This window comes from Felis catus, chromosome B4 (assembly GCF_018350175.1).
Source record: "Felis catus isolate Fca126 chromosome B4, F.catus_Fca126_mat1.0, whole genome shotgun sequence".
NCBI lineage: Eukaryota > Metazoa > Chordata > Mammalia > Carnivora > Felidae > Felis > Felis catus.
Genome location: NC_058374.1, coordinates 1,362,501 through 1,380,451, shown reverse-complemented (window position 1 = coordinate 1,380,451; position 17,951 = coordinate 1,362,501). Strand labels below are relative to the sequence as shown.

The window sequence follows — 17,951 nt, the reverse complement described above, 5'->3', positions numbered from 1 at the left end:
GTGGTGTGAGTGCTTGCCTGCTGGCCTCCCTCGCAGTGTCAGCTGTTCTGGGCCTGAGGAACCCGCCACCACTCCTCAGTCTGTTTCCCGGCCCCCACAGTCTCCTTGCTCTGGCTTCCTGTCCCCTTTCTCTGTAGGGACCTGCACCACATTCTTCTCTCCCCTTTTCTTCCCCCTCCTCCTTCTCTCCCTCTCTGCCTCCTGTCATCTGAAGATTCAGACAGGAGCACAGGAAAAACCTAGCCTTCACGTCAAGGAAGCCCCTGGGCTCCTTTCCACTCTTCAAACAATGCTATGCTCCAAGCTCGGGGTGAGTCACGAAGTGCACAGATCCACCCCGAGGCCTGACAGTTGTCGCCCAGTGCACACCCCCTCCTCACCGCCAGGGCCAAGAGCCTAGCAGCCCCCGCACAAGCATGTGCTGAACACCGGGCTGAATCAACAGCGGCCTCATCCGTGGTCTCCTCCCCGGCAGCTGCTTAGCGGAGAAATGGCCCCAAATGACATAGTTTTAACTTGTTCTTCTTTAGTTTTCTTTTGCTTACACACGAGTGTCTGTAATTTGCTAATTCCCTCATATCTTCTGCTGCATTTTTGGTCTCTTGGATTAGATTATAAACTGTTTGAGAATGTGGGCTTTCTTAGAATTACAGAATCGGGGTGCCTGGGTGGCTCAGTCGGTTAAACGTCTGACTTCGGCTCAGGTCATGATCTCATGGCTCATGAGTTCGAGCCCCGCATCGGGCTCTGTGCGGACAGCTCCGAGCCTGGAGCCTGCTTCAGATACCGTGTCTCCCTCTCTCTCTGCCCCTCCCCTGCTCAGACTCTGTGTGTGTCTCTGTCCATCCCCTGCTTGTGCTCCCCCCCACCCTGAAATAATAAATAAATTTTATTTAAAAAAAAAGCCTAATGAAATCCAGGCTTGTGGACAAGTTTATAAATATGGGCATCTACATTTTATTTTCTGTAGAGCTTCAATGAGACTTAGCACCATTGTCCCCCATGCTATCATTCTGCCCATCTTTTCTTCTTTGTTAGGTGAATTCGTGAACTCCTGGAGGATGGGGACGATGACACATTCATTTTTAAATTTCCTAAGTTTCTTTCCAGATGCCAGAGGAATTATGAAATTTTCATACATCCAAGAGTCACCTGGAGAGCCCATAACACGTGCAAACCCCCAGAGCCCTTTGCAGGTGATTCTGATTCTGTGTGTCTGAGGCAGGGCCTAGTGATGTGCATTTTATCCAGCTCCCCAGGAATCCAGGACGGGTGGTCCTCAGAGCACACACGCATGCTGAGAAATGCAAACCCGGGGAATAAGGGGCGTGTGGCGAAAATGAATGAAGAAGGAGAAGGGGGCAGGTGAGAGAGGCAGGCTCACTTCTGATTCCAGATCTCTCAGAACTCGGCCGCCTTCCCATCCCTGCCCCACTCACAACGTTTGTGTTCATTTCCCTTCAGGAGATGAAAAGGACACCTAAAGCCCTCTGGAGGTGCAAAGCCCAGATCTGCCAGGTTGGAAGGGGAACGGCTTTTCCCGGGAGACTCAGAATTAAACTGACAAAAAACAGATTAGCAAAAGAAGAGAAGAGTTTCTTTAGGCCTGCAACGTGCACACCTGGGGAGGTTTGGTGAGAAGGAGCTCACGGAGGGGGGGTGCTTGTGTGCCCGACTGGAGGAAGGCCTCCAGTGGGAAGAGCAAACAGGTTTCTTTAGGAAAGACAAATCGTTTTTAGGAAAACAAACAGGAGATAAGAAGTCTGAGATAATGTTCATCTATGCAGGTGTGAGTGGTCTTTCTGTCTTCTTCACGGCCACGAGACTCTCCCAGACAGGATTTTCCGTAGGTTTACCCCTGATCTCTCTGCTGGGATTAGTAGTCCACCCGCCCCCCACCCCCCCCCACCCCCCCCGCTCCGGGGGGAAGTCATTTTCCCAGAAGTTGCTGCTTTTTGTCAGGGAAGGCAAGCTTTGAGGAGGCTTCTTTCTCTATCCATTAGATCAAATGTCTTGAGTTTAAAATAATCTTCATACTGGGGGAGCCTGGGTGCTCAGGTCGTGATCTCATGGTTTGTGAGTTCAAGCCCCGCATGGGACTCTGTGCTGACAGCTCAGAGCCTGGAGCGTGCTTCGGATTCTGTCTCCCTCTCTCTGTCCCTCCCCTGCTCACACTCGGTCTCTCTGTATCTCAAAAATAAACATTAAAAAAAATTTTAAGTCATCTTCAGACTAATTCTGGGGTTCTGAGTGGTTCCCCAACAGTCTCAAGCTCCTTCCTGTTTTTTTTTAATGTTTATTTATTTTTGAGAGAGACACAGAGTGTGAGCTGAGAAGGAGCAGAGAGAGAGAGGGAGACACAGAACGAGAAGCAGGCTCCAGGCTCCGAGCTGTCAGCACAGAGCCCGATGTGGGGCTTGAACCCACGAACCGTGAGATCATGACCTGAGCTGAAGTCCGGCGCCCAACCGACCGAGCCACCCAGGCGCCCCATCCTTCCTGGTTTTAAAAAGAAAGTAAAAAAGTGGACACCTGTCGAGAGTAGAATTGTCTTCCGACGGCAGCTCAGTGGCTAGCAGTAAATGTAGTCCAATCCATACTCCCCAGAAAAGATGTTCATTTGTTACCAGTCAGCTCTAAAACTACCAGAGCACCGGGTTTCACTGCAGGTAAATGGTTGGCAAAAGTGAACTGAGTTGTCCTGAAGAGTAAAGCTGTAATATAACAACGAAAGTGCGTGAGAAAATGAGCTCACCCAGGTGAGCAAGGACACTGCTTTCTTGGTGGGGAAATTGTTATGCCTTGTCAGAGGATAATTAGTTACTTAAAAGCCAGTTTTCTGCCTTAAAGAGAGGAAGTTTCCATATGATTATCCCTGGGCACGGTCGGTTTCCCACCTACCTTATCTTTAGTATCTTCCTTTTTTTTTATTAAATTTTTTTACTGTTTATTTATTTTTGAGACAGAGAAAGACAGAGACAGAGAGAGACAGAGAGACAGAGTGACAGTGGGGGAGGGGCAGAGAGGGAGACACAGAATCCTAAGCAGCTCCAGGCTCCGCGCTGTCAGCACAGAGCCCGACGTGGGGCTTGAATCCATGAACCGTGAGATCATGACCCGAACCACTGAGCTTAACCACTGAGCCGCCCAGGCATCATCTTTTAATCCCTTCCTAAGTTCCCTCCGTGCAGAAATACAACACAAGGCTTTCAGACGCGTAAGTATCAATTCAACCTAGAGACACCCTGTTGGGCAGGTACAACTGATCTCCATTTGCAGAGGAGCCTGGAAAAACGGAGGATAGACTTCCTTTTATCTTCAGTGAAGAAAAGGCCCTGATCCGGTGCAAGCATTGACTCTATCTGTGGTTCTCGAAGTTCTATTACTTTGGGGCCGCGTCTTTGGTCAGCATTGGCCAAGACTATCACAGGACCGCCGCTGCCAGAGGCCCGGGACTTTAAGGATGAAATGAGAGGCCTCGCCAAGGCCCAGGGTGCCAGGAAAGGACGGCAGCGAGAGCCGGACAGGAAGAGCTGACGATGGTTCGCGCATCACACGTCCGTCAGGACAGACCCGAAGGAGCCCCTGGACGGTAGACGGGCTGCAGAGGGAAAGCCAGCGCGTCAGGATGGGGACACGCGCTCTGCGCTCTGTGAAGCTGGCCTTCTTCCCCTCGGGTCTCAGATCTCCCCTCAGGCTGCAGGGTTACATGTGGCCTCGAGGAGGATGGGGTCTCAGGGAGCCACTTGCCGGACAGGTATTTCCAGAGGCGCAGGGAACAAATCACCACGCGCTCGCTCTCCATTGTGGAACGGTAAGAAAAATCAGGGAAGGGAAGAATGAGAAGAAGTGCTGAGCGGACACATTCGGAAGTTGAGAAAATAAATGTTTTCAAAGAGGATAATTTAGGAGCCCCCTGGGTGGTTGAACATCTGACTTCGGCTCAGGTCATAATCTCACAGTTCGTGAGTTCGAGCCCCACCTCGGGCTCTGTGCTGTCAGCGCGGAGTCTGCTTAGGATTCTCTTTCCTTCTCTCTCTGCCCCTCCCCCACTGACACTTGCTCTCTCTCACAAAATAAATAAACATTAAATAAATAAATAAATAAATAAATAAATAAGGATAATTTGGCTCATGAAGAACATTATTATCCGTGCTCCACAAATAAAGAAATCAACTGCAGATGAGAAGCAAATGCTTTCCCAATCCTCCTAAGTATGCAAGTTTTACCCCTTCAGAACTTGGTTTTCTAGGCTTTGATCTTATGGTTTTGATGCTTTGATTCCTTTCTCTCTTGTCTACTTATGATCAGACCTTTAAAAAGTTGTTCGACATAAACACTCCCCTTTTTCTGTTCTGTTTTTTTTTTTTTCACTTTGAAGCATAACATACATATGAATGTGAGCAATTATGAACATCCGCGTAACAACCTCTTGGAACAAGAAGCACATTAGCAACAAGTCCTGGGTACCTCCTGTTGAATCGACACTGTGCTGGGGACGCAGGACCTCCGCCTGACACCACAGAGGGAGTGGCTGTTGACCCCGGTCCACGGGGCTGGTAGAGATCAGACTGCGATTCGGTGACTCACCAGCTGTGGACCTTCGGTCACTTTCCCTGCCTCGGAGCCTCGGTCTCCTCACACACGCCGTGTTGGAGGGACACCTATCTCATAAGCTTGTTTGCGGATTGAGCACGTGAGCCCTGCCTCTGTGCCGCCCCAGCGGGCCTGAAGTCACGGTGTTTCAGCACACTAGGCTGCCGCCCTGGGCAGGTGTCTCTTCTGCATCCCCTCACCCAGCATCAAGACCGAAAGTACACTGTTACAGCAGATAGCCCAGTGACTTTCAATGACGTTTGGTCAAAGGGAAAGGGGGATTTTGTGGTCACGATAGCTGGGAAGCAGTGCTGACTTCAATGGGAGGGACAGGGCCACGAAACACCGTGGAACGTGGAAAGCGTGGCCTCCCCAAGAACGTCGTCAGCATCCCCTTTGAGAAACAAAGCCACGTCTGAGAGTCCAGAAGGAAATAAAAAAGGATTGAACAAGCCTTTGAACAGATCTATCAATGCTTATATTCTATAACTACATAGTTGTCTCAGTGTCTAAATTCTATCATCTTTGTTACACTTTAAGACCATAATTTTCGGGGCGCCTGGGTGGCTCGGTTGAGCGTCCGACTTTGGCTCAGGTCACGATCTCGCAGTCTGTGAGTTTGAGCCCCACGTCCGGCTCTGTGCTGACAGCTCAGAGCCTGGAACCTGCTTCGGATTCTGTGTCTCCCTCTCTCTCTGCCCCTCCCCTGCTCACACTCTGACTATCAAAAAATGAATAAATGTTAAAAAAATTTTTTTTAAAAAAGACCATAATTTTCTATCCTGTTTGGAGAAGGAGACAGAAGAGGTGATCGTCTGTTTTTGTGTTTGTGGAAAAATACAAACAGAAAATAAGTTTGCTTAATGAAAACTTAAAGTGGGAAAGGCCCAAATATGGAGAGTGGGCTTAAAAAATTGGGGCACTCATTCATAAGTAATGTATTCTACAGCCATATAAAATCATAGCAAAGAAGACTCTTTTACTGACAGGAAAATATTAAAGTTATGTTGCTACATGAAAAAATAAGGCAGGAAAAAACCCAGACAAATAGACATTGCAGTTAGAACACATGCAAAGGAAAATATGAACCAGACACCAAAAAAAGGGAAGAAGAAAGAAAAGGAAAGAAAGAAAAGGAAAAAGAAAGAAAAGAAGAGAAAACCAAGTGACAGAAATTGCCTGTGAGAGTGATGAGACCAGGCGCTAACCAAATCTCAAAGTGGCCATTATAAATGTGTTCACAGAGCTAAAGGAAACTATAATTTACAAAGTAAAGGAAGGTATGATGACAATGCCATGAAAGAGAAAATACCAATAAAGAGCTAGAAATAATTTAAAAAATGGAAATTTTGAGGGGTTCCTGGGTGGCTCAGTCAGTTAAGTGTCCGACTTCGGTTCAGGTCATGATCTCATGATTCGTGAGTTCGAGCCCCATGTTGGGCTCTGTGCTGACAGCTCAGAGCCTAGAGCCTGCTTCAGCTCCTGTGTCTCCCTCTCTCTCCCCCTCCCCTCCTCACTCTGTCTCTCCAGAACGAATAAATGCTAAAAAAATTAAAAATTATTTTCAATAAATATATAAATAATAGGAGTTCTGAAGTTGACAACTGCAACAACTAAAATGAAACATTCACTAGAGGGTAAATTAGAACCGGCGGAAAAAGCACACTTCAAGGCAGACCAATACTGATTATGCAATCTAAAGAACAGGGAAATAATTATTAAGAAATACGAATACAGCCTTGGAAAGTGGGTAGGACAATATTCAGGGCACCAGCATACATGTAATGGAAATAGAAGGACAAAAGAGAAAGAAGCAGACAGAATATTCAAAGAAGTAACGGCTGAAACCTCCCAAACGGGAATTCAATAAACTCTAAGTGGGATAAACACAGAGTCCCACAATAGACACATCATACTAAAAGTGCTGAAAGCCAAGGACAAGGAGGAAATCTTGAAAGCACAAAAAAATCTCGTCACTTACAAGTGAACCCCGGTAAGATTGACAGCTGACGTCCTCCAGAAGCAGAAGCAATGGAAGTCAGAAGGAGTATACTTCACAAGTGGCTCAAAGAGAAAAATGCTAACAGGAATCCTCTATCTTTATTTTTTTTTTTTTTTTTTTTTTTTTTAATTTTTTTTTTCAACATTTATTTATTTTTGGGACAGAGAGAGACAGAGCATGAACGGGGGAGGGGCAGAGAGAGAGAGGGAGACACAGAATCGGAAACAGGCTCCAGGCTCTGAGCCATCAGCCCAGAGCCCGACGCGGGGCTCGAACTCACGGACCGCGAGATCGTGACCTGGCTGAAGTCGGACGCTTAACCGACTGCGCCACCCAGGCGCCCCAGGAATCCTCTATCTTTAGATGAAGGTGAAAGAAAGACTTTCCCAAATGAACAAAAGCTGAGAGAATGTGTTGCCAGTGTATCGCCTTATAAGAGACACTAAAGGAAGTCTTGAAAGCAAGTAATGATGATTCAAATCTGCATACACACCAGAACAAAAAGCATAGTAAAGACAATCACATAATTATGATCATGTGAATGCATATTTACTTTCTTTTCTTAACTAATTTAAAAAGCGAGTATATAAACATAGGTGTATGATGTATCGTTAACACGACAACATACAGAAATGTAATATAAATTTGCAACAACAGCACAAAAGGGAAGAGTCACAGCAAAGCCGTGTTGCGGTCAGGACACGTTTCCATAGAATAGAACGTGTTTCCTTCAGAATAGAATGAAGATAATCAGAGATGAAATAAAAAGCCTAATATAACAAAATGTAGGATCACTCTTTCTCTTTTTTTAGGGAGAAAGAGTGAGCAGAGGAGAGGACAGAGGGACAGAGAGAATCTTAAGCAGACTCCATGCTCAACGTGAAGCCCGAGGCCGGGCTCATTCCCCAACCGTGGGATCATGACCTGAGCCAAAATTGAGTCAGATGCTCAACTGACTGAGCCACCGAGGCACGCTGATCACTCTCTCTTCTTACTTAGGCCTTAATATACACAACATTTTATAAGGCGATAATAATTACAACAAAATGTTGTTGGCTCTGTGAGGTTTACAGAAATAACACGTATTTAACTTATACCACAGGAAGGTGGGATAGGGAATAGAGCTATACAGGAGGAACATTTCTTTATCTCACTGGAATTATTATAAATCTGAAGTCGGGGGCGCCTGGGTGGCTCAGTCGGGTGAGCGTCCGACTTCAGCTCGGGTCATGATCTCGCGGTCTGTGAGTTCAGGCCCCACGTCGGGCTCTGTGCTGACAGCTCAGAGCCCGGAGCCTGCTTCGGATTCTGTGCCTCCCTCTCTTTCTGCCCCTCCCCCGCTCATGCTCTGTTTCTCTCTGTCTCAAAAATAAAATAAAAACAATAAATCTGAAGTCGATTCTGACTAGATGCATATGGTAAGCCCCAGAGCAACCGTTAAGGAAATAACTCAAAACTGTACAATGAACATCAGTAAAGAAATTAACTGTTACATTAGAAACATTTACTCAACGCAAAAGAAAACATTGAAGGAGTCATAGTGGAACAAAGAAGACGTGAGACACGTATGAAGCAAAAAGTAAGATGTTAGACATAAATCCAACCATGCCAATAACATTAAATGCGAATGGGTTAAACAATCCAGTAAATAAAGGCAATAAAGATCTTGTCAAGTTAGATGTTAAAAAGCAAGGTCCAATATTATGCTGTCACAAGAGACTCCCTTTAGATTCAAAGATAGACATAGATTGAAAGTAAAATAATGGAAAAAGATGTATCATGCATATAGTAACCACAGAAAGCTGGAGTGGCTATTGTAACATTAGACAAAATGGGCTTCATTTTTTTAAAGTTCTTATTTTAATTCTAGTTAGTTAACGAACAATGTTATCTTAGTTTCAGGTGTACAATGTAGTGATTCAACACTTCCCTACGTCACCCGGTGCATCATAACGACAGGGGCATCCTGAGTCCCCATCACCTAGTTCACCCATCCCCCACCCGCCTCCCCTCTGGTGACCAGCAGTTTGTTCTCCATAGTTAACTCTGTTTCTTGGTTTGCCTCTCTCTCTTTCTCTTTTTTTCCTCTTTGCTCATTTGTTTCTTAAATTCCACATATGAGTAAGATCCTATGGTATCTGTCTTTCTCTGGCTGACTTATTTCACTTAGCATAATACTCTCTAGCTCCATTCATGTCATTGCAAATGGCAAGATTTCATTCATTTTTATGCCTGAGTAATATTCCATCATATATATATATACCACATCTTGTTTACCCATTCATCAATCAATGGACACTTGAGCTGTTTCCATAATTTGGCTATTGTATATAATGTTGCTGAAACATTGGGGTGCTAGGCCATGATACTTCTAGGGTTAAAAAAACACATTGAGGTGTATGTATCCCTTTGAATGAGTAGTTTTATATTCTTCGAGTAAATTCCTGGTAGTGCAATTGCTGGATCAAAAAGTAGTTCTATTTTTTTTTTAATGTTTATTTTTGAGAGAGAGAAAGTGGGGTGGGGGCAGAGACAGAGTGGGACAGAGGATCTGAAGCAGGCTCTGTGCTGACGGCAGTGAACCATGCGATCATGACCTGAGCTGAAGTTCGACGCTTATCCAACGGAGCCACTCAGGCACCCAGGATAGTTCTATTTTTTTTTTTAAGTTTATTAACTTATTTTGAGAGAGAAAGAAAGAGAGAACATGTGGGAGGAGCAGAGAGAGAGAGGGAGAGAGAGAGAATCCCAAGCAGGCTCCATACTGTCAGCATGGACCCTGATGCGAGGCACAAATTCACAAACCTGATCATGGCCTGAGCCAAAGTCAGATGCTTAACCAACTGAGCCACCCAGATGCCCCCCAGGTAGTTCTATTTTTAACTTTTTGAGGAACCTCCACACTGTTCTCCAGAGCAGCTGCACCAGTTTGCATTCCCACCAACAGAGCACAAGTGTTCCCCTTTCTCCACATCCTTGCCAGCACCTGTTGTTTCTACATTGTTGATGTTAGCCATTCTGACTGATGTGAGGTGGAATCTCACTGTGGTTTGGATTTGCATTTTCCTGATGATGAATGATGTTGAGCACCTTTTCATGTGTCTGTTGGCCATCTGTATGGCTTCTTTGGAGAAGTGTCTATTCGTGTTTCCTGCCCATTTTTAAATGACATTATTCATTTTTGGGGTGTTGAGTTTTAGAAATTATTATTTTTTTAGAAGTGATGATTTCTTTTTTTTTGTGGATAGACTTGAGGTTTTTTTAAGTTTATTTTTTCATTTTGAGAGAGGAGAGAGAGCAGAGGAAGGGCAGAATGACAGGGAGAGAAAGAATCTCAAGCAGGGTTCACACCATCAGCGCAGAGCCCAATGCATGCCTCAAACCCACGAACCGTGAGATCATGACCTGAGCTGAAATCAAGAGTTTGAGACATAACTGATTAAGCCACCCAGGTGACCCTATAAATTCTTCGTATATTTTGGATACTAACCCTTCATCAGATATGTCATTTGCAAATATCTTCCCCCACTCTGTAGGTTGTCTTTTAGTTTTGTTCATTGTCTCCTTCACTGTGCAGATGGGTTTTTTTTTGTTTTGTTTTGTTTTGTTTTGTTTTGTTTTGTTTGATGTAGTTGCAATAGTTTCTTTTTCTTTTGTTTCTCTTTCCCCAGGAGACATATCTGGAAAGAAGTTGCTATGACCAAAGTCAAAGAAGTTACTGCCTGTTTTCTCTTCTAGCATTTTTATGGTTTCAGGTCTAACCTTTAGGTATTTCATCCATTTTGGATTTATTTATTTTTTTAATGTTTATTCATTTTTGACAGAGAGAGAGAGCATGAGACAGAGCATGATGCTCAACCAACTGAGCCACCCAGGAGCCCCCATTTTGGATTTATTTTTGTGTATGATGTAAGAAAGTGGCCCAGTTTCCTTCTTTCACATGTTGCTGTCCAGTTCTCCCAACACTATTGTTGAGAAGACTGTCTGTTTCCCATCGGATAGTCTCTCCTGTGTAGTCGAAGATTAATTGACCATATAGTCGTGGGTTCATTTCTGGGTTTCCTATTCTGTCCTATTGATCTATTTGTCTATTGTGCCAGTATCATACTGTTTTGATCACAACAGCTTTGTAATATAACTGAAGTCCAGAATCATGATGCCTTCAGCTTTGCTTTTCTTTTTCAAGGTTGCTTTGGCTATTCAAGGTCTTCTGTGGTGTCACACAAATTTTAGGATTGTTTGTTCTAGCTCTGTGAAAAATACTCTTGGTATTTCCATAGGGATTGAATTAAATGGGTAGGCCACTTTGGGTAGTATATATATTTTAACAATTTGTTCTTCCAATCCATGAACATGGAATGTCTGACAAAATAGACTCCAAAACAAAAATGTTACTAGAGACAGAGACACTTAAAATGACAAAAGAGCCAATCCATTAGGAAGAAACAATTATAAACATATATACATCTGATGACAGAACACCAAAATGTATGAAGAAAAAATTAACAGAAATGGAGAAATACACAATTTGACAGTACGTGGAGACTTCAATACCCATTTCCAACTATGAATAGAAAAACTAGGCAAAGAATAACAAGGAAATAGAAGACTTGAACAATAGGATATACCAGGGAGACCTAACAGACATCTTCTAAAACACCTGACCCCACACTAGTAGACTATACATTCTTCTCAAGTGCACAGAAAACATTCTCCAGGATAGACCATAGGTTAAACCATAAAACAAACATCAATGTATTTGAAAGATGAAAACAATACAAAGTATGTTCTCCTGCCACAATGGGATGAAATTATAAATCAATAACAGAAAGAAACTTATAAAGTCATAAGTATGTGAAAATTAAACAACACACTCCTAAATAACCAATGAGCCAAAGAAGAAATTCAGAGGGAAATCTGAAAATACTTTGAGATAAATGAAAATGAAGATGAGACACACCAAAACTTGAAGGATGCAGCTAAATCAATATTTGGAGGGAAATTTATAGCTGTAAATGTTTGTATTAAAAAAAGAAGAGGGGCGCCTGGGTGGCGCAGTCGGTTAAGCGTCCGACTTCAGCCAGGTCACGATCTCGCGGTCCGGGAGTTCGAGCCCCGCGTCAGGCTCTGGGCTGATGGCTCGGAGCCTGGAGCCTGTTTCCGATTCTGTGTCTCCCTCTCTCTCTCTGCCCCTCCCCCGTTCAAGCTCTGTCTCTCTCTGTCCCAAAAATAAATAAACGTTGAAAAAAAAATTTTTTTTTAAATAAAAAAAGAAGAAATATCTCAAATATGTAAACTACCTCTCACCTTACACACCAGAAAAAGAGGAGCAAACTGAATCTAAAGGAGAAAGAAAGAAATGAAGATTAGAGTGAAAATGAATGAAATAGAAAAATAGAAAAAAATCAAGAAAATCAATGGAAACAAAAGCTGTTTCTTTAAAAACATTTATAAACTTGACAAGTCTTTGTCTAGATTTACCAAGAAAAAAAGAACTAGTCCTATTACTACATCCATATGTGAAAGATGGAAATATTATGACTGACTTTACAGAAATAAAAAGGTTGTAAAGGAATACTATGAACGATTTCCCATTCAATTGAAATGGGAAAATTCCTGGAAGATACACACTACCAAAACAGACTCAAGAGGAAATAGACGATGTGACTATATCTGTAACAAGTAAGGAGGCTGAATCAGTATTCACAAACTATGCACAAAGCAAAGCCCAGGTCCAAATAGCGTTGCTGGTGAATTTTACTCAATATTTAAGGAAGAATCAATACCAGTTCTTCAAAAATTCTTCCGAAAGTAGAAGATGAAGGAATACTTCTCAACTCAATCTGTGAAGGCAATATTACTCTGATACCAAAACCAAAGACATCACCAGAAAACTATAGCTCAATATCTCTTATGAGTATAAAAATTCTCAACAAGGTAGTACTTTTTAGTAAGTGGAACACAAAACACATAAAAAAGAATTCTACACTATGATCAAGTGGGATTTATTACAAAAACATAAGGCTGGTTTAACATTGGAATATCAATTAATGTAATAAACCATAGCAATAGAATAAAAAAAAAAACCTCAAACCACAGAATCATCTCAAAAGATACAGAAAAATCGTTTGAGAAAATTCAACAACTTTTCTTAATAAAAACAGTGAACACACCATAAATAGAAAAGAAATTCTTCAACCCAGTAAAGAATACTAAAAATAAACAAAACCCACAATCAACATCATACTTACTGGTAAAAGACTAGATGTTTTCATGCCAAAATCAGACACAAAACAAGGATGCCACTGTCACCTATGTATTCAACACATTGCACCCGAGGTCCTAGACAGGGCAATTGGGAAAGAAAAAGAAATAAGAGGAAGAAGTAAAACTATTCAGAGATGACATGATATCGTATAAAGAAAGTCGTAAAGTATCCACTAAAAAACTACTAGAACTGATAAATGTATTCAGCAAGGCTGCAGAATATAAGGTCAAATACACAAAACTCAATTTTATTTCTATTCACTTGCATGAAACAGCAAAAACGTGAAGTTAAAATTCCATTCACAATAGCACCAAAAATACTTAGGAATAATATGAAGTTTAAAACTTTATACTCTGAGAATTGTAAAATGTTTTTGACAGAAATTAAATAGATCTAACTAAGTGGAAATACATCCCATGTTCATGAATTGGAAAACTTACTATTGTTAAAGTGGCAATACTCTCCAAATGGATTTATAGACTCACGCAATCCTTATCAGAATCTCAGCTGGCTTCTTTGTAGAAATTGTGAAATTCATATGGAATTGCAAAGGACTCAGAATGACCAAAACAATCCTCACAAAGAACAAAGTAAGAGAATGCACATTTCCCAATTTTAAAACTTACTAAAGCAACGGTAATCAAGACAGTGTGGTACTGGCATGAGGGTGGACATATAGGTCAATGGAATAAAAATGAGAGTCCAGAAATAAACCCACATAACTATGGTCAACTGATTGTACGCTAGAGTGCCAGGATATCTGATGGGGAAAGGATGGTCTCTGTAACAAATGTGCTTGAACACCTGGCAGCCATATCCAAGAAAGTACAATCGCACCCTTCTCTGCCACCTCATACAAAAGTTAACTCAAAATGGACCCAAGATATAAATATAAGAGCTAAAACTACAAAACTCTTAGAAGAAAACAGAGGACTAAGTCTTCGTGGCCTTGAATAAAAAAGACAGAGGAGGACAAGTGCTGGCAAGGATGTAGAGGAATCGAAACCCTCATGCACTGCTGATGAGAATGGAAAATGGTGCATTTGCTCTGGAAGACAGTCTGCAGCTCCTCAAATGATCAGACATAGAGTCACCCTATGACCCAGCAATTCCATTCGTGGTACACAGCCAGGAGAAGTGCAAATATACGGCCACATAAAATCTTCCACATGAAAAGTTCACGGAAGCAGTATTTGTAGTAGCAAGAAAGTCAAAGCAACTTAAATGTTCAACTAACAAATGGGTAGACAGAATGTGGCATATTCATACAATGAGATTTTATTTCAGCATAAAAAGGAATGACGTACTGACACGTCTCAAAATGGATGGACTTGAAAAACATGCTCAGTGAAAGAAGCCAGTTACAACAGACCTGATATTGTATGATTCCATTCATGTGGAATGTCCACAAATCTAGATGGAAGGTAGATTGGTGGTTGCTTGGGGCTGGGGGAGGAGGAGCTCAGGGTGAGAGCTAAATGGTGAGGGTTTTCTTCTTGAGGTGGCGAAAATGTCCAGCTCACTGTGCAGACGCTTGAGCGCATCTGTGAATATGCTCAAAACCACTGAATTTTACATTTTAAACGGGTGAATTGTATTGATATATGAATTATATCTCGATAAAGCTATTGTTTTAAACAGTATAAACATGTGACACGATGCTGCTTAAAATCATAACTATGTGTAACTAGAAGTCTGGAAGGACGTATGACAAAATGTCTAGAGGCCTCTTGTCCCTGTCTTGGCAGTGCAATTATAGATTACTTTCATTGATTACTTCTACAAGCGTTTTGTTTTTCAAATTTTATCGTTTTGCAATAAGAACAAAAATACTTTGAACGTAAAAGCAAATAAACAGGGGCACCTGGGTGGCTCAGTAGGTGAAGCGTCCAACTTCGGCTCAGGTCATGATCTCACGGTTCGTGAGTTCGAGCCCCGCGTCGGGCTCTGTGCTGACAGCTCGGAGCCTGGAGCCTACTTCTGATTCTGTGTCTCCCTCTCTCTCTGCCCCTCCCCCACTTGCGTGCATGTTCTCTTTCTGTCTCTCAAAAATAAATTTAGAAATTTTTTTACAAAGCAAATAAATATATATATATCATAGAACAGCTTCTAAATCAGTTTTCTCCTATCAGGCTAAATAACCCCAAATTCTTCAACACATCACAAAAAGAATTTTCCCATCGTGAACTTTTTCTCCTCACTTATTTTATCTGCCATCAGGCCACAAGTCAATCAGCAGGCACATCGAGAACTTCCTGGTTGCCAAACGCAGAGGCCATTTTCAGCCCCATCTTCCGTGTTAAGTCACACTGACCACAGCTGACCGTTCCCTCCCCACGAGCCTCACCAGGCGGTGTTGGACGCCTTGCGCATGCCCCAAAAGTACTTGTTGAATAACTGAAGTTTGAGCACCTGCTGGTTTGGGGATTTAAAATGAAGGCATAAAAAACAACAAACAAACAAACAAACAAACAAACAAACAAATGAAACGAAGGCATAAGGAAGAATCAGAGAACAAAGTACGTAATTTGGTGCCGTGTTTCCTGGTTTGGAGCACAAGTGCTCTTTCATACGTGAGAAAGATGAATGTGGAGAAAAGCCATCAGTATCATTTATGCCAAATGCCCTTCATAGATAAGAGATGCTGTGGAAGCAGGTTCAAGAGGAAGGAGGACCTTCTTGCCAGACACCTTTCAGTACTTCCTGGAAAGAGTCTGTGTCTAGCCCGAGTGGTCCAGCAGGATCCCCGGTGTGGTTTCTGCTTCCCGTCACTCATGCCAACCCCTCCTCTTTAAGTCACCGCTGATGAATGAAATGCCTTTCTTTCTACATCCACCAGTCAAGACCCAATTCTTAGCATTGGCGGCCTTGTCTGACCTGTCCCGTGACATTGCTCTTGCTCTTCTCTGAGCAGGTGTCTTCCTTCCCTGAGGACCTTGGCTCTGACCCTGCCTCTGCCTTTCCTCTCCACGCTGCCCACTGATTGGCCCTTGTTGGCTCCGCTCTGCACCCCAGGTAGAGAAAGCACTGTTGGTGAAGGAACAGCATTTGTGTAAGTCTGAAATTGAGCTATGGCGTGACCACGCGAGAAGTGGGAAGGGTCCGCTGCGAGCAGAGCAGGAAGTGGGAAGAGGTGAGTGTGAAGAGGGAAGAGGAGCCAGGTGAGGAAGGGCTCTGGGTGCCCTGGGAAGGAGCTTGGAAGCGAGGGTGGGGCCCACTCTGACAGCACAGGTGTCCTTACAGGAAGGGGAGGAGACGCCAGAGAGCTCTCTCTTCATGCACACACAGGAAGCACCGTGTGAGGACACAGAGAGAAGGTGCCTCTCCAGAAACCAACCCCGGGACCTTATCACGGACTTCCACCTTCCAGAACTGTGAGAAAACAAATTCCCATTGTTCAAGCTGTCCATCCAAGGCATGCTGTTAAGGCAGCCCAGCAGACTTGCACAAATGCCAAGCTCATGAACCTCACCACCTCCCCGGGACCCTGCCAGATACCTCATACCTGACCCCAACCTCACACCTGACCCTAGATACTTCACACCTGGCCCAAACAGTGCGCACTCTTGACTCCCACTTGAAGTCCATTTTCCACCCACTTCTCTGCCTTTCAATAAGTGCTGTGACCAGCCAATCAGTTCTTCCGGCCCAAATTCCAAGATTCATCCTCAATTCTTCTCTTTCCTCACTAGCTGTGGCCAGCTTATCGGCAAGTTCAGTGGCCTCTCTCTTCAGGACACATCCTGAACCTTCTCATTGCCCCAGATCTCACGGCACCACCCTAATCAATTTTCTTTAACCCGCTACTGCAACCCCCTCCTAATGGCTCGCTCTTATTTTTTTTAATTTTTTTTAATGTTTATGTTTTTGACATCAGAGAGAGAGAGATGGAGCGTGAGTGGGGGAGGGGCACAGAGCAAGGGAGACAGAATCCGAAGAAGGCTCCAGGCCCTGAGTTGTCAGCACAGAGCCCGGCGTGAGGCTTGAACTCATGAAGCATGAGATCAGGACCTGAGCCAAGGTCAGATGCTCAACTGGCTGAGCCACCCAGACGCCCTGGTTTTTATTTTCAACATGCAGCAGTCTACCATGGTTTGTGAAGTGAGAGAAGGAAAATTTATGAAGCAAGCTGAACCGTCCAAGTAAGAGCTTTTTATCTTTTTTTTTTTTTTTTTTTTTTGAGAGAGAGAGAGAGAGAGCACAAGCAGGGGAGGGGCAGAGAGAGAGGGAGACAGAATCCAAAGCGGGCTCCAGGCTCTGAGCTGTCAGCACAGAGCCCCACGCGGGGCTCGAACTCACCGACTGCAAGATTATGACCTGAGCCGAAGTCAGACGCTCAACAGACCGAGCCCCCGAGGCGCTCCCGGTTCGGTCTTCTTATTTACCCTGTAGCCCTCTACAAGCCTCGTCTACACAGCGACAAAGTGATCTTTATAGTGCACGGTACGTGACCTCACCTTGCTGTTCAAAACCTCTGATTGGTTCCATTCTCCATCCAAGCCCCCCAGGGCTCCTGTGCCCCTACCACCTCACGTTGGATGCTTCTTCCCTGCCCCCCAGGTTCCATCCTGTCCCTCCAGGCAGCAGGGTCTCGCTGCAGCCTCAGAGCATCTGTCATTTCTGTTCCCTATACCTAGCAGAACTCTGGAAGGGCCTGCTCTTGTCAATGTGTGTGGCTCCTGGCGGGGGCCTCCGGTCACCACACTGCCTGACAGACACGCGTGTGCCCAGGTCCCTTCAGCGCACACCCCACAGCAGGCAGCATAATGCCCACAAACCGCCAGATTCCTGGAACCCTAGGTATGCCACTGTGGGCGGCAAGGCTTGATTTCAGCAGCAGGTGGATTAAGGCTGCTAATCAGCTGACCTTAAAATGGGGAGGCTCTTCAGGATTACCTGGGTGGGGCCCACGCAGCCTCAGGCTCCTTGACGGTGGATGGCAGAGGCGGGATCGTCAGGGTCGGAGGGATGGGACGTCAGAAAGACTGCATCCGCCACTGCTGGCCGTGAAGGAGGAGGAAGGGGCCACAAGCCAACCCACTCGTGTGGGCGGCCTGCCTCACATGGGAGAGACAAGGACACGTC

The 17,951-nt window shown here is 44.1% G+C and overlaps 1 long non-coding RNA gene across 1 annotated transcript; it reads left to right on the top strand.

Annotated features, from left to right (window-relative positions):
- The first annotated feature begins 871 nt into the window (after window positions 1-871).
- LOC111561277 lies at window positions 872-5,050 on the top strand. The gene is made up of 3 exons (XR_006600198.1): window positions 872-1,196; window positions 1,465-1,634; window positions 4,382-5,050. It is a non-coding gene; the product is annotated as an uncharacterized LOC111561277 (long non-coding RNA).
- The last annotated feature ends 12,901 nt before the right edge of the window (window positions 5,051-17,951 follow it).